This window comes from Ambystoma mexicanum, chromosome 14, assembly GCF_040938575.1.
Source record: "Ambystoma mexicanum isolate Mex_15411 chromosome 14, UKY_AmexF1_1, whole genome shotgun sequence".
In the NCBI taxonomy this organism is placed as follows: domain Eukaryota; kingdom Metazoa; phylum Chordata; class Amphibia; order Caudata; family Ambystomatidae; genus Ambystoma; species Ambystoma mexicanum.
In genome coordinates, this window is record NC_090940.1 from 625,106,031 (window position 1) to 625,123,501 (window position 17,471).

Sequence of the window (17,471 nt, forward strand, 5' to 3'; positions counted from 1 at the left end):
TCAATTGACTACATGGGTCTTTAAATCCAACATGGAAGCAACCACACAGCCATGTCTTAAGAACCAAGCCATGCGGTTTAGTGATTTGGGTGTGGCAGGCCTGGAAGTACTTTCCCTGGTACTACTTTACCTGGGCTATATAAACCACACCCTGACAGCAGAACACGCTCTGCGTTATTCTGCAACCAGCAGCGTGACGCTCACCGTGTCCAGCTCCTGGTCTTCAGCATCTTCCTGTAGTCCTGCAAGAACAAGAACAAGATTATTCTGTCTTACCTGAGAATACACCATCCAGCGCTCAGCATCTCAACAGGGCTGCAATCTGTGGAAACCGAGAGAAGAAGAAACATCAGTCACCTGTGAGTACTAGCTTGAAGACTTCCGGCGAACCGCTACCACTGCTGCTGCTCGAACATCGCGACCTGCAATAACAAGAAAAGAAAAAGCAATATTAGAGCGTGCGCGCTTCCAAAACATCGAATTCCATCAGTCTCACCTGAATTCCATCGTGCTACACTGTGCTTCCACCGGAGCACCACAGCAACATCCTGCAAAGGAAAAGGAGACATGTTCAGGTTTGCTTTCAACATACAACAACCGCACAGCGCTTTACTTACCTTAACGGATACCGGGGGCCAGTTTTTCATTGCGCTCTCATCCATTCGCAGCACCACAGCGGCCTGTGAGGAGAAGAAGAAGAAAACACAGGTTGGCTTTAAAAGACAATAAAGGCGCTGCGCTTCGTGCTTTCTCTTACCTAGAAAACGTGCCTCTCCTTCCGGCATGCTAGCATCAAGACCTTCGCACCTGAAAAGAAGGAGATAAAGAAATTAACGAATTCCCACCATCAACAGAACAAAGACTAACAATTAACAAACCTACCTGCCTACCAGCAGATTCGGGGTCACAGCAGGCCTGGGCTCAAGGAAGGCGTACTGCACCAGTGAAGCAACTGGGGCAGCTCGCCAACAAACGTCAAGCGCCCCTGCACAAGAAACGCAGGACAGATAGCTACCCCTGCAAATAACTAAGATTCATTATTCAGCACTGGGCAACTACGCATCCAGGGTCCCAGAGCTTTCCAGGCGCCCCAGAGGATATCAGGTGAGTGTAACAATATCACACACTCCCTGAGGTGGATTTTCTATGGGCTTCTTCCCGTGAAAATTATTCTCTGCTGAGGAGGGTTTGCCCGGCCGCGTTTCCCCATTATGAATGATGCAGAGCCCCTGGGGCCTACCACTTAGTGGGGCGCCTGAGGGGAGACTGGAGGAGCTCTGGGGGATCTCCTATATAGCATATTCAGTGGTTAGATCACATAGCTTGAGGCTCCGCTCGACCCCCAAAGTTCTCCAATCCACATCAATTGTTTTCCAAAGGTGGCCTTGTCACAGTGGCCATTCCCGCTTTTTGCTTTCCCAATGGAAAATGACTCATTTTCAGGTACTGCTCTTCCATGCCTCTCATTTGTGTACACATGCCACCACTCTGCACGTGGATGCTGTCAGTTGAGCATTTCTGTGGGCCCAAAGAGCCTATGAAAGCAGGAGGACCCTGTGTGAAGCAGGCCCCATGGCTGGAATTGGGGAAAGGCTCATGAAAAGTCAGGTTATTCTACAGTGAGACGTGTTGGTGGTTAAGTTTGAGAATGCTGCGGCTGAAATCCAGAAGGTAGTCGTCTAGTTGCATGGAGAACCCCCCTAAAGCTTGAGATCTCAGATACACTGTGCCCATGGAAACTAAGCAGGACCACCCTAGGAGTCGTCGGTGGAGGCAAAGCAAAAATACTGGATCTTTTATCACTCTGCCAAATTCTGAATCTCAGAGGAGAAACTCCTCTTGTCCACCTGCTTTTGAGCGGGGGAAATAATCGATGCACAAAACCGTTACCACATGCAGTGTTTCCCATGAGGTAGTACCACCAGTGGCAATACTTCATGTCCCCAACAGTGTTCTGTGGGACTCCAAAATGGGGAATGACTGAAGGGTACATATCATTCGGGATCCTGCAGACCTTTCCTGTTACGGCATGCCTACCGCATGTGCTAATAGTAAATGGGCCTCATTATGAGTATGGAGGTGGCCATGCCGCAAAAGGCGGCATTGCTACCCCCATACCGGGTACCAGGTCCCGCAAAAGGGGACTTACCGGGCCATTCCGACCTTGGTGCGCCTGGTAAATCCCTTTCGCGGGACCCGGACCCGGTACATCCCCATTCCCATTGAGCCCCCATAGGGCATAGGGCTCAATGGGAATGGGGAGATGCTAACAATGGGCCTGTTAAGGACGTGCCCGTTGTTATCATCCTGGACTGCTAATGGGTCCCGCTAAGGACGCCCAGTCTGACCAGGCGTTCCTTAGCAGGACCAGCAGCAGTCCTCGTAATAGGGCAGCCCGTAATGAACGGTGCCGGTCCCTTACCGGCACCGTTCATTACGTGGCCGCCAGGGTCCTAATGAGGCCCAATGAGTTCACCAAACTCGTAATGAGACCCGTTCACTTAAATGTTTACTTGCGACCATGAGTGATGGGGTCAGATTTAGTCAAGATAAATTAACTCAATGAGGACTCCAGAGGAGGTGCTCTATCGTCCTTACTGCTCTCCAGTTAGAATAGCAAATTTTGGTCCAATGAGTACAGACACATTGCCGGTATCCGCCGGACAGCCCGAAAGTTTCGAGGCACTGTTTCATGGGGAAAACGACTTAGTTACATGGAGCATACCTATGTGTAACAAGTATAGACATTACTAACCAAATGCATATTATAAAAATGTACAGTACTCAAATGCAAATTGTAATAATGTGCAATACATGGCATAGTATGTGCTTTAGCTGATCAGCTGCCGGGTTCAGGTAAGTAGCAAAGTTTTGATGTCTTTGCGAAAGATGAAGTGGGATGATTCCGCTCTGAGGTGGGTTGGCAAGGAGTTCCTTTGCATGGCAGCGATGAACGGAAAGCTGGAGCCACCAGCTGTAGCTGGTTTCACTTTGTGCACTGTGAGAAGGTTGGCGTATGGTGTTCTGGTAGGTCTGGTGGATGAGGATCTATTTATTCTTTGAGTTAGGTATCGAGGGGCGGTGTGGTTGATGCATTTGTGTGTTATGGCGAGTGTTTTGAACAGGACACGTTCTTTGATGTGTAGCCAGTGGGCTTGTTTCCTGGCAGCTGGGATGTGATCCCTTTTGGGAATGCCATTGGCGGCACGGGTAGCGTTATTTTGGATGGTTTGGGGTTTCACCAGGTTTTTTACTGACGTGCCCGCAAAGAGGACATTGCAGTAGTCTGATCAGGATTCAATGATGGCTCTTGCAATTTACAGTGGTCAGGAAGGGTCTGGCTGCGTTTATGAGCTTAGTGTGGTAGGCTGCAGAGGAGGTGATGGTGTTGACTTGTCTGGACATGGAGAGATTGGAGTCCAAGTAGACTCTGAGGGTCTTTACCGCATGTGATACCGTGTATTGGCTATCCCTTTTCCGTATTGTTTCAGTGGAACCTACCCGTAGCAATTCTGTCTTGCCTCCGTGTTAGGGAGAATTCTCATTCTATGGCTAATTTCCCTTACCTATAGAGTCCCCCAGCAGCTTTGCTGGACTTGAAGGGTTGTTTTTTTCTCCTTCTAAGAGTGTGACTCTTTTTCCCACTCTTAGGCATATTTGCTATGTGTGTTCTAGGCTATTTTTTGTGTTTTATGTCTATGGGGTTTATCTCACCCTCATATGAACCATCTTTATACACATGTGTTACACAGCACCCTCCGTGCAGTGACACAGGGGTGTCGTAGCGACCCCCAAACATAGACTCCATACCCTGGGACTGACTACTGTCTCCCAGGGCATGTAAAGTCACCATTGACTTTACTAGTCAATCTTTATGAACAAAACCAGTACAACTCATTTTACTATGGAGGTACTGGCAAAGGTTAACAGTTTTTCCCCTATGTTCATTTTCGAGAGGGTACCGTACAGTCCCTCTCTCAAAAGTTTCTGGCTGGTGGCAGTGGTTACTACCAAAAATATTCGACCGCAAATATTTCCCTATGGGATTTTCCCATTGTTCGAGGCTACCACATTTACTGACAGCATCTAACATATCGCCGGTTTATTTTTATATTAACTTTACTCCGGTAGGTTTTATTTGCCAGAACTTTTATATAAATTCTTTCTCGTGTCTTTCTCTAAACTCCTAACCCAGGTCGGGGATTCTTTGTTTGTCCTTTTGGCGGGCTTCTGCCAAGAAGCTCTCCTTTCGGCACCACTGAGTCTGGGGTGGATCCATTGTGTGGGAGGGGGAGTAGGACCCCTGGACAGGGTTGCCTCAGCAACCCATGTTGCACTCTGCCCTGATAGGCTGGAGGGTCTTCGGCCAGGATGACCACTCCACTGTGTGAGTGACAGCTAGGCGGTATGAATGGGGATCTTTTTGCATAAAAGCAGGGTCCTGAGGACGGGAAGAGCAAGACGTCGCCACTGGAGCTAAGAAGCCGAAGAGGAGAGAAGCCAAAGACATCTGCAACGACTGAACCACCGGTGAAGCCCTGCTGCAGCGTCTCACCACTTTTCTCCACACAACGAGAGAAGATCTTCATCTGCAAGAGCCTTCTTCCCTTGAGCTGGTGGGGCCAACCAGTTTGCCAACCTGGACCTGCCTTGGTCGAATCACCAGTACCATGTACTCGGAGACCGGATAGCCAGGCACCCGTGCACACGGACTGCGGGTTTAAAGGAGCATACCTTTTATTTGTTGGGCAGCAGCGCGGCTAGTTTCATCCCTGGGCAGTGCAGTAACTCGAACCTTCCTCCACAACGAGAGCCTCTCTTCCTCTGCTGGATCCCCCAAACTGCAGGAACTGCCAGGAACAACCGCCACCGCAGGAGCCTCTTCTACATTTCAAGGTACCTTGTTCCGCCAGGCCTCCCTTTCCGCGTGGTAGTGCTAAAGGTGTTTTAAATCCTTTACCTACCTGTTGGGTTGGCCACTCCTATCCTCTAACATTGTCTTTCACCTTGAGCATCCACCTTTTCGAATCATTTAACAAAGACTACAAGAACATTTTTGTTCTTGGGCTCTTTGCCCTGTACCACTGACACTGGCACAGGCCTATTGACTCTAGCTGAATTTGTTAGAATTGCCTTCTCTAGATTGCTTCTCAACTAGAACTGTGTTGGTGCACCTACATCTTATAACCACCTTCTTCTTCCCACTTTTAAAACTTGTGAAGTGCCATTTTGCTCGGTTTTCATTTAAGTATTATACATGCTAAAGTACTGCCTTAAACTTGTTCACAAACTTATGGGAAGTGTTGCTAAGGTGTCTAAGGATATATTCCTGCATAACTTGTGCTTTCCCTCCCTTGTGAGAAATTGCTAGAGTGCCATTTGTGTTTGGTTTTCACTGTGCTGTTTTGCTCAGTTTTCACTCTTGCTCAAACTTGTCTACAATTTAACTAGGGAGTTGTGTATACTTTTCTTGACTGATGTTTTTTAACTTGCTTTAATAACTGTGATTAATGTGTTAACTTAGAAGTGTGTAAAATAAATATATATATTCTTTTTAATACAAAGCTTTGGTCAGTGTTTCCTTGTACCATCGTTTTATGGCCCTATTGTATAAACCCTGAATACTGCTCATCTCCCTCTTGAGATAAGTCTGACTGCTTAGCCACAGCTACCAACTAAATCTTTGTGGTACAGACTGATACCAAAGGGGATTTATTGCTCATACCTGTAGTCTTAATCTTCTGTAGTGCTCCCTAAGGGAACTGCACAGGATTCTGCCTAACACTGGTGTACAGCGGTGAGGATAAAAGTATTGGATTTACATTTTAGTGTGCTGCTAATACCTTGGTTCAATTAACCACAAGGCATACAATCACAAAAAGTTTATTTTAAATAAAGTCAAAGTATGGAAAGTTACAGCCAGGAGACCCTCCTTACTAGTACTGCGGATTATTTAAGGGATATGTGTAGACAGGAAGATCTTCCTGTCAAAGGCAAGAAATCATAAATGATTGATAGACTGTTAGAAAAACAAAGTCTGGATAGTGGTGCTGTAATGCCTACTACTCCAGCAAATGTAGCAAACATTGAGGATGATAATGTTGATGATGTTATTGTTGAAGCAGATGAGGAAGAGGAGGATAACAATGTCACCCCCTCTGGCCCTCTGCCTGCTCAAAGGCCTCAACCTGTGGCTACTGGACCATTGTCAGGTCCCACATTAAATCCTGAATTTATCACTCTAGAAAAAATGAGACTTGAGCTAGAATTCAAAAGAATGAGTGCCCAAACTGAACAGAGACATCAAGAACTAAAGCTCAAAGAATTGGAGCTCAATCATGAGCTTGAGATGAAGAAATTGTCTTTGGAAAATGCTTCTCTCCCCGAATCCTCTAGATCTTCCAGTCCAAAAAGACCACGGATGCCTAAAGAGATTGTGGGTATGTATGAACCTAAGTTGGATGTATTGGATTGGTTAGCTATGTTTGAATATTATCATGGGCTCCAGGATATCACAGGGAATCAGTTGATCCCCTGGTTATTCTCTAGGCTCCCCGCCTGTTGCATCTGATGTGGTAATGGAGTTGGGGGAGGTGGATAGGATGGATTATGAATGTGTAAAGCTAGCTTTAATAGCTAGATTTGGGAAGACTCCCTCCCAGTACCTTAAGAGGTTTAGGACCCTCAAAAAAGCATGATAGTACCCCTTGGGCACTTGGGTGAATGAGTGTTTGAAGAACTTAGAGGGGTGGATTAAGAGTTACAGAGTTAATACTTATGAAGGAATGAGAAATCTTGTAATGTTGGAGTCTATCTATGATGTCTGCTCTCCTGAGCTCAGACAGCACTTGGCTGATTCATAAGAACTAGATTCTAAGAAACTGGCTAAGGCTGCTGACTTGTGGGTTGCCAATCGGGCTACTCACAAGGATTCAGGGGTCACTCAGAAAAAGGACGAAGGTAAACAGCCTAAGAAAGACAACAAAGAGAATTCAAATAATTCCAATTCCAAAGAGCCCCCCAAACAAAATTCTAAGGGTAAGCCACAAGGGGAAACCTAATCAGGCTAGTGTACTGTCATGATCTCTGCTTCCAAAAGGTCAGGGTTTTCCCAACTCCCTTGGAAGCAGATCCATAACCCAGGTTCCGAGGGCCAACCAGTCCCAATTGGGACCTTTTGGACCCAGTCCTGGCGCCAGTGGCACCAGGCTCATAAATGTGCCCAGTCCCAGCGCTGGAAGCGCCGGGCTCATGATGCTTGGGTGGACTTACCTGCAGCAGACCATGCTGCTTACTTGCCTGCCAGCTGAGCCTCTGATCCTCTTCTGTTTGGAACTACTTTTCCTGTTGGGTGGGGCAGGAGCCACTCCCTAGATTCAGAACACTGGAACTCTTCTGGAAAGCAGGAACTCTTTTCTTACCTAGGCGTGGCTGTGGAAGGAGACACCTAAGCACTACAGGAGGCTATTTAAACCACACCCGGTGGATGAATCTTGCTTTGCATTATTCTGCATCCTCTGCAGCAGAACGCTCATCGTGTCTTCTGCATCGGATCCTGGGCCTAAGGAAAAAGGCTTACCATCCTGAATCCAGTCTTCAGCAACACCTATAAAGACAAGAAAGAACAGGTTAGCATTCCGGCATCTGAAAGACAAAGGCTTACCTACTCTTCGTGCGCTCCGGAGGTCTTCACACTGCATTCCGGCATCTGAAAGACAAAAGCTTACCGACTCTTCGCACGCTCCGGAGGCCTTCGGCGCTGCATCCTGCATCTGAAAGACAAAACAAGGTGCGTTTAAAGACATTGGGGAACTTTGATACTCACGTGCCATTACTCCTTTCCACATCAACCCCAGTGGGTATTCCGGCACCCTGCAGCCGCTCCGAACTCGTACCTGCAAAATAAAAGACAGTTAGAGCGCATCGTGAAGCAGGCAACAAGCGCTTACTTACGTGCTTCCAAGCGCTTCTATTCATCATACGGACTCCATCTTCAACTCACTTCAGCCCGTCATCCGCCATCGCCGGAACCTGCAAAACAAGAGACATCATTGCTAAAGACTTTAAAGACAATAGAATTACTCGAAACTTACCGTTCGTGCAGTAAACGACGGACAGCAGTCCTCTGAAGTCAAGAGGCCTGCGCTACCGATCCAGTGAAGAAACTGGTTACAGCACCCTGCCCCGAGGCAGATGGAGAGCTCGGCATTCACTTACCTAAGGTGAGAGCGTTAACCTTTGGGGGTCTACAGGAGAGCAAAAAAGGGAAGAGATAGGGACACCCCAATAACCCCAGTTCATTAATCCCATATTTTCTGTCTGCAGACATCTTACTCTTGAAGTCAGGCATACAGTGCACAGAGGTCCAGCCCAAAGAGCCAACCGGGTGCTACACATCACCTTTGAAGATACGGTAGTCGCCCAGTCAAGACCGGCGCCTCTGCGAGAATCAGGTGAGCGTTACAGAACGCAAAGCCTACCGCAAAACTCTCGCCCAGGCGCTATGGAAACCTCGGATACTGACCATCTAGCCCGGTTACTTGGGGAACTAAGGGCAGAAGTGCATGCAGCTCGTCAGGAAACGAATGCTCTAAGAAGGGAACTAATTATTTCCAAGGAGAGAACAGACGGTCTTGCTAGACAATTGCTACAGTCACAAGCCGGACAAACCCCGTTACCCGCATCAGGGGCAAATCTTCCTTCAACATCCTCTATGAATCCAGTGCAGATCAACCTATCTGGGAATGTACCTCTGGCTCCGCCCGAACGATTTTCTGGTGACCCAAAGAGGTTTGCAGTATTTATCAATCAGTGCCGGTTGCACTTCTTATGCCGGCCAGCAGCCTTTCCAACTGATCAAGCTAAAGTAGCTTTTGTACTTTCGTACCTTAGTGGCAATGCGGCAGACTGGTCGATCCCTCTAGTTAATCAAGATGATCCGGTTCTCCATGATTTTCAAGCCTTTCAGCTTAGTATGGAAAAACTGTTCGCAAGACATTCACAGGGGCAGGCCTTGGACAATGAGCTTCTTTCGTTGCGACAGGGTAATCAAGACCTTTTGGCTTATATTGCATCTTTCAATAGACTAATAGTGGAAACTCAATGGCCTGAGGACAAAAGGATTACGCTGTTTTACAGAGGTCTACGTGGAGAGCTCAAAGACGTTTTAGCCCAAGTAGTGAATCCCCCACAAGACTGTTCGGATTATATAGACTTGGTCGTTCAAATAGATCATAGACTGCAGAACAGGAAGGCCGACCGTTCCAAGTTTGATGCTCGAGTATTTTCCAAACCGCCAACTCCTTCCAAAGGAGTAGACTCCGGGGAACCCATGCAAATCGGGGGTCTGAAAGGTCCTCTAACACAAAAGGAGCGGGAAAGGAGAAAACAGTTGCAATTATGCCTATATTGCGGAAACTCAGGGCACTTTCTTCGAGACTGTCCGGTGAAACCTGCCAAGAAGGCAGTAGGAGCTGCAGTTACCAAAGTTACAAACTCTGAGCAGGGAAACGACCTCGCCCGACAAGAATAGAGGTCCTCTTGCCGAGCGTGAAAACCAGTTCCGTGACCTCGCATTTCGTGATACCTATGGTCCTCATTAGCCCTGATAATCCGGATCGATTACATGCAATTGAAGCTTACGTCGACAGCGGTGCCATCGGCAATTATGTGGATCATGAAATGGTTTTGAGGATGAATCTAACTCTTTGTCCCAAGGCTGTAAAGGACGTCATTACTACAGTGGATGGTACGGAGATAGCCTCCGGGCCAGTAACGCATACCACTCAAGAGGTGACGCTAGTAAGTCAAGATGGACACCATGAGAAGATCGTGTTCGATGTGATCAAGGCCCCTCAGTTTCAGATTATTCTAGGAATACCTTGGTTAGAGAAACACAATCCTCTGATCGATTGGCGAGCAAGAACGGTCCAGTTTCCAGAATGTGTCTCTACTTGTCACCCTCCACCTGGTGTTGCACTGGCAGCAATTTCTTCAGAGACTCCCCAGTTACCTCCCGAATACCTTGAATACCAAGATGTTTTCCGGAAGGATCAGGCTAACACTCTACCTCCTCATAGGTCTTATGACTGCCAGATAGACCTGATACCTGGATCTACTCCTCCTTGTAGTAGAATTTATGCCCTCACCGAGCCTGAGAACCTTCACCTTCGACAATACCTGGATCAATACCTGGCGAATGGGTTTATTCGTCCTTCCAAGTCCCCTGCTTCTTCAGCTTTGTTCTTCGTTCCAAAAAAGGAAGGAGACCTTAGAACTTGTATCGATTATCGCTCCCTGAACCAGATCACCGTTAAGAATAGATATCCGTTACCTTTGATCCCTGAACTCCTGGACCAAGTCAGAAAAGCATGCATATATACAAAGCTGGATCTTAGAGGAGCTTACCACTTGGTACGAGTAAAAGAGGGCGATGAATGGAAGACGGCCTTCCGCACCAAGTATGGGCTATTTGAATATCAGGTCATGCCCTTCGGACTTTGCAATGCCCCGGCCGCCTTTCAATATTTTATGAACGATGTCCTCAGAGAGCTCATAGATGTGTGTGTTGTTGTTTACATTGACGACATCCTCGTTTATTCTTCATCGGAATCTGAACATCGGAAACACGTGAAAATGGTCCTCGAAAGATTGCGTCAACACAAACTTTTCGCTAAGTTGGAAAAATGTGTTTTCAACGTGACTGAAGTTGAATTCTTGGGATTCATATTATCACCTGGCGGAGTACGTATGGATTCAAAGAAGGTCGATGCAGTTCTCAAATGGCCATCACCATCCTCCGTAAAAGGTGTGCAAAGCATGTTAGGCTTCGCTAACTTTTACAGCAGGTTTATCCCCGAATTCTCTCGAATAGTCCAGCCCATCACTGCCTTGTTAAAGAAAAACAAACGTTTTGAATGGTCTACCGAGGCGGAACAAGCTTTCCAGGATTTGAAGACTAAATTTATCTCTGCACCAATCTTAAAACACCCTCGCCCCGAACTCCCCTACATCGTGGAAACTGATGCTTCAAGCCTTGCCATGGGGGCAGTTCTATCACAAAAGGACCCGGTAACCAATCAGTTGCATCCCGTGGCATTTTGGTCCCGCAAATTCTCGCCTCCTGAAATCAATTACACGATTACTGACAAGGAACTTCTGGCTATCAAGTCTGCCTTTAAGGCTTGGCGGCATTATCTGCTGGGGGCCTGACACACCGTTACTGTGATTACGGATCACCGAAACCTGCAATATTTGAAAACCGCAAAAGCCCAATCCTCTAGACAACTCCGTTGGGCATTATTCTTTGCCGAGTTTGACTTCATAATTACCTATCGACCTGGTACAAAGAACGGTAAAGCTGATGCCCTTTCTCGGATGGGAGTGGAAGAACACTTGATCAACCCTAAACCTGTACCAATCATTCCCGAACAAAGAATTCTGGGTGTAATCGCCACAGAATCCATAGAGGAAGTTAAGGATAAAGCCAGGCAACTTGTAACTCCAGCAGACATACAAAATTGGCATCTGCAGGGAAAGGACTTTGCAGTAAAGGACAACTTATTGTATTTCCAAGAACGATTATACCTACCCAGCACAGATTTACAGAAAAAAGTAATCTCCTGTTATCACGATTCTTTAATGGAAGGTCATCCCGGTATGGCCAAGACCTCAGAAAAGATCAAGCGCTACTTCTGGTGGCCGTCTTGGAAAAAAGATATTAGAGACTTTATAATGTCTTGTGGAGTATGCGCCCAAAACAAGAGTCAAAAGGAAAGACCAGCAGGCCTCTTACGCCCTATTGACATCCCACCTCGCCCTTGGCATACGCTTTCTATGGACTTCATCACCGATCTACCTCCATGCTCCGGATACAATACGATTCTAGTAATCGTGGACTTATTCTCCAAGATGGCGCATTTCATTCCGCTCAAAGGCTTGCCAACAGCAGCAACTCTGGCCCGAGAATTTCTCGAAAACATCGTCCGACTACACGGTTTTCCTTCGGTTCTAATTTCGGATCGAGGTAGTCATTTTATTTCTCATTTTTGGCGAAGTTGCTGTCGGTCGGCTCAAATTGATGTGAGACTATCGACCAGTCACCACCCTCAGACCGACGGACAAACCGAGAGGACCAATCAAACTCTGGAACAGTATTTACGCTGCATGCTGCAACAAACTGAAAAAACTTGGAAAGACATCCTTTGGATAGCCGAATATGCCTACAATAACTCTGTCCATTCGGGAACTGGGAAAACACCGTTTTTTCTTTTGTACGGCAGTCACCCTCGAACCTCGGAGTTGGATCCCCTCCAAGATCTTGAAACACCAGCAGTAGACTACCTGCATTCTACAATCACCCAAGCCTTTAAGGAAGCTGTTTCTCACCTTCAAAGGGCTAAAGAACAATACAAGAAAGGAGCAGATCAACATCGGAAGGAAGCCCCTCAATATCAAGTAGGGGACCAAGTCTGGTTATCCACCAAATATCTACCTCTAAAAGGGCCACGCACATTCAACCCAAGATACCTTGGTCCCTATTCCATCACTACCATAATAAACCCAGTAGCGGTCAAGTTGGACTTGCCCCCGCACATGAAGATACATCCGGTCTTCCACGTCTCTCTATTAAAACCCGTGCAACCTCAAACCCGACTAACTAAATCTCCAAAACCCATCCTAGTTGATGGAGAACTCGAGTTTGAAGTCAAAAGCATTCTGGACTCCAAGATCTCCAAATCTAAACTATTTTACCTAATTGACTGGAAAGGCTACGGCCCCCAAGAGAGATCCTGGGAACCTGCTGAATATGTCCACGCTCCTCGCCTAATCAAAAGATTTCACCGAACATTTCCTGACAAGCCAAAACCCCCGGAGAAGCCCGGTTTGGGAGGGGCCTTGAGGGGAGGTACTGTCATGATCTCTGCTTCCAAAAGGTCAGGGTTTTCCCAACTCCCTTGGAAGCAGATCCATAACCCAGGTTCCGAGGGCCAACCAGTCCCAATTGGGACCTTTTGGACCCAGTCCTGGCGCCAGTGGCACCAGGCTCATAAATGTGCCCAGTCCCAGCGCTGGAAGCGCCGGGCTCATGATGCTTGGGTGGACTTACCTGCAGCAGACCATGCTGCTTACTTGCCTGCCAGCTGAGCCTCTGATCCTCTTCTGTTTGGAACTACTTTTCCTGTTGGGTGGGGCAGGAGCCACTCCCTAGATTCAGAACACTGGAACTCTTCTGGAAAGCAGGAACTCTTTTCTTACCTAGGCGTGGCTGTGGAAGGAGACACCTAAGCACTACAGGAGGCTATTTAAACCACACCCGGTGGATGAATCTTGCTTTGCGTTATTCTGCATCCTCTGCAGCAGAACGCTCATCGTGTCTTCTGCATCGGATCCTGGGCCTAAGGAAAAAGGCTTACCATCCTGAATCCAGTCTTCAGCAACACCTATAAAGACAAGAAAGAACAGGTTAGCATTCCGGCATCTGAAAGACAACCTACTCTTCGTGCGCTCCGGAGGTCTTCACACTGCATTCCGGCATCTGAAAGACAAAAGCTTACCGACTCTTCGCACGCTCCGGAGGCCTTCGGCGCTGCATCCTGCATCTGAAAGACAAAACAAGGTGCGTTTAGAGACATTGGGGAACTTTGATACTCACGTGCCATTACTCCTTTCCACATCAACCCCAGTGGGTATTCCGGCACCCTGCAGCCGCTCCGAACTCGTACCTGCAAAATAAAAGACAGTTAGAGCGCATCGTGAAGCAGGCAACAAGCGCTTACTTACGTGCTTCCAAGCGCTTCTATTCATCATACGGACTCCATCTTCAACTCACTTCAGCCCGTCATCCGCCATCGCCGGAACCTGCAAAACAAGAGACATCATTGCTAAAGACTTTAAAGACAATAGAATTACTCGAAACTTACCGTTCGTGCAGTAAACGACGGACAGCAGTCCTCTGAAGTCAAGAGGCCTGCGCTACCGATCCAGTGAAGAAACTGGTTACAGCACCCTGCCCCGAGGCAGATGGAGAGCTCGGCATTCACTTACCTAAGGTGAGAGCGTTAACCTTTGGGGGTCTACAGGAGAGCAAAAAAGGGAAGAGATAGGGACACCCCAATAACCCCAGTTCATTAATCCCATATTTTCTGTCTGCAGACATCTTACTCTTGAAGTCAGGCATACAGTGCACAGAGGTCCAGCCCAAAGAGCCAACCGGGTGCTACACATCACCTTTGAAGATACGGTAGTCGCCCAGTCAAGACCGGCGCCTCTGCGAGAATCAGGTGAGCGTCCCAGACCAGAAGGAGGTCAGAACAAGCCACCATTCATAAAGACATTTGGGAAATGTTATGTTTGTGGCTCTACTGATCATGTGAAAGGGGATCCCAGATGTAAGGGTAAACCTTCAGGGTTCCACACTGTCTCCTTAGCCTTCACTCCAGAGGAGGAAGTACATATGGCCAGTGGAATCTTTCAACTACTAGCTGAAGACCCCATCAGAGTCTCAGCTAATGGATCTTTAGTATCCCTTGGGTTGTGGGAACAACAGAATTTAGATGTGTATAATTCTATCCCTCCTAATACTAAAGAGTATTACAAAGACAGTGTCCTAGTAAATGGTCAGGAGACCCCTGCCATTATAGACACCGGGGCCAGCATAACTGTGGTGGATGAATCTTTTTTAAAGGTGGAGGATGTTGCTAGGGCACCCAAACGCCTCACCAAGTTAGCTGGAGGGCCTGTGCAGATGCTTCCCCAATTACCAGCTGTCATCCAGTGCAATGAAATGAGTGTGCGGATACCTGTTAGTGTGCAATCTGAAGTGCCTGGAAGGGTTCTTTTAGGGAATGACCTTAAAAAACTGGGAGTGGTGTCAAGTACTCCCAGACCTCCCAGCAAAAGATTGTAGGAGCTCACCAGACCTGCAAGGGAGAGGAACTTGAGGGGCTCTCCTGAGGAGGTGATAGAAAAGGAAATCACTCCTACTCCACTGGAGTTACTAACTGCTATTTTGAAGCAACCATAAGCAAAGGGGAAACCCAAGACTTCAAAGAGGAAACCAGCAGAAAGCACTCCAGTGCTTCCAGCCAGGAAATCTCCTAGGTTGTCAAAAATCACACCTGTGATTCCTCCTCCAGCTGAGGCTGAGAGTGAGGTACAACCCTGTGTGGTTGAACTAGAGCCTGAGGACTCAGATCTAGTAGAAGGCCAGGAACTCATTGGAGATCGTGACCCTGTGGACCATCCTAAGCTGCAGTCTTTACTGGCAGACGGTGGCCCCAACAGGGCAGACTTCAGTAGGGGACAAAGAGAATGTCCAACTCTGGAAGGTCTTCGCCACCAGGCAGCTTCTCAGCTTGAAGGGCAAGAGCCTGGTAAGTATAGGTTACACTGGGAAGATGGCCTCGTCTATAGTGAACCGACAGAGTCAATCCCTGGAGACTACAAGAGACTTGTAGTGCCCCAAGAAAACAGACTCCAATTCTTGCAACTAGCCCATGAGATACCTTTGGCTGGTCACTTGAGTTTCAAGAAGACCAAGGAAAGGCTCTATCTCTACCCTTTTTGGCCTAAAATGGGGGCTGAGGTAGATAAGTATTGCAAGAGTTGCCACACTTGCCAAACTTCTGGTAAAAGTGGCTCCAAGAACGTGGCACCTTTAGTGCCTCTCCCTGTGGTGGGAGTACCATTTGAAAGGGTAGGGACCGGCATTTTTGGTCCTCTTGACCCTCCAACATCTTCATTCAACAGGTTTATACTTGTTGTAGTAGACCATGCTACTAGATACCCTGAAGCAATTCATATGAGGACTGTTACAGCTCAGGCTGTGGCTAAGGCCCTACTTGGTACTTTTACCAGGGTTGGGTTTCCTAAGGAGGCAATATCCGACAGGGGGTCTAATTTTATGTCCCACTACATGAAGGCCATGTGGAAACATTTTGGAGTTACCTACAAGTTCTCAACAGCATACCACCCTCAGACAAATGGATTGGTAGAAATGTTTAAGAGAACCATGAAGAGCATGATAGGAGCTTTAGAGGACCTCCTTAAGAAAAAGTGGGATCTCCTACTGCCATAAGTCCAAAACAGAGTGGTATCCACCCTGTAAAACCCAAGCTCTCTTATTGCTCCCAAATGGGGCTAAATTTGTTGCTTAATGGTAAGATTCGAAGTTATATACAAATGTTTTCAAAATACTTTTTATCTGATTGAATCTTCTTTATCTTTTCACCCAATAATTCTAACTTTAGTTCCAATAACTTCACAGAGTATATTGTAAAAATAATCTCCTTATGTTTAATTTACACAATAAATCAAATGGCGTAATCAAAATTCCTCTTCATCAGTGTACAAGTCAATGCCAATGCATTTCGGTGCCGAGCACCATCATCAGGGCTTTTAAGTAAACAAATATTAAGTCATTCATTTGTTTCATACATATACATTCATTTTTTTCATTTACAATTGAAAGATGCATACATATTAATTCGGGTAAATTGTGGCCATAATGTTGTCAAAAAATGGAGGAGAGTAAAAATAAACCTTTCGTTAGTGCTGTGGTCATTAAATCATAAGTCAAATAAACTAATGCGATCGCTCAGTCAACATACCTGAGCTTGTGCCTGCTAGAATCCTATTCGCCATAAATCATTACGCGTGTGAATATTGATAGTTCCTGCAAATGTAAGAGATGTTTCTGTGAGTCATCTCACGGACTCCTATCACTATTACAGTCTTATCCGTGTGGTTTGCTGCTTACCTTCACAGCGCGTTTGTTTTCGCGTTCTGTTTTACACACGAACACAGGTCTTGTGCGCAGAAGTTAGTTGTATTTAATAGTGACCATGGCAACGCAGCAGGCGTCGTCCACTGACCGGGGATGGTCGTCATGGACGTGCCTTACGTCCCGCCCTCCCGTGGAAGCGGGAGGGCGGGACGTGTGGTTGCCAGGGCTACTTCATGTAGCTGTATAAGTCATGTGTGGTAACTCATCCAGTATCCTTGGGTTAAAATGACTACCCTAACAGCTTAAAGCTGTATGCCTCCTGTCTAATGCTCAGTGCGCCGTGTATTTCTCCAGCACTCGAGAATGCTCTTTTCTTCTATGATTTTTGCATGTCAGAATTAATTACTTTTAAGATTGCCATTCAAGACTAAATTGAACATCTTGGGTAATACCTACTGTTACGAGTATCCCATAAGTATCGTTCCATATCAGCTGACTTATAGGCCATCTGTTCATCTTGGAACGAGACTGCACATCACATGACAATGGCTAAAAACCAACTGCCATTAGACTTAGTATTATAGGATTAGTGTGATGATTGATATAACCTCATCAGTTATGTCTCCTATACAAGTAAATATAGATGTTGCAAACAGTGAAATGTATAAGCAATGCTCAGAGTTAAACACAACGGTTCAGTTATTGTCATTATACCCTAAGGGTATAATAACACATGGTCCGTGTA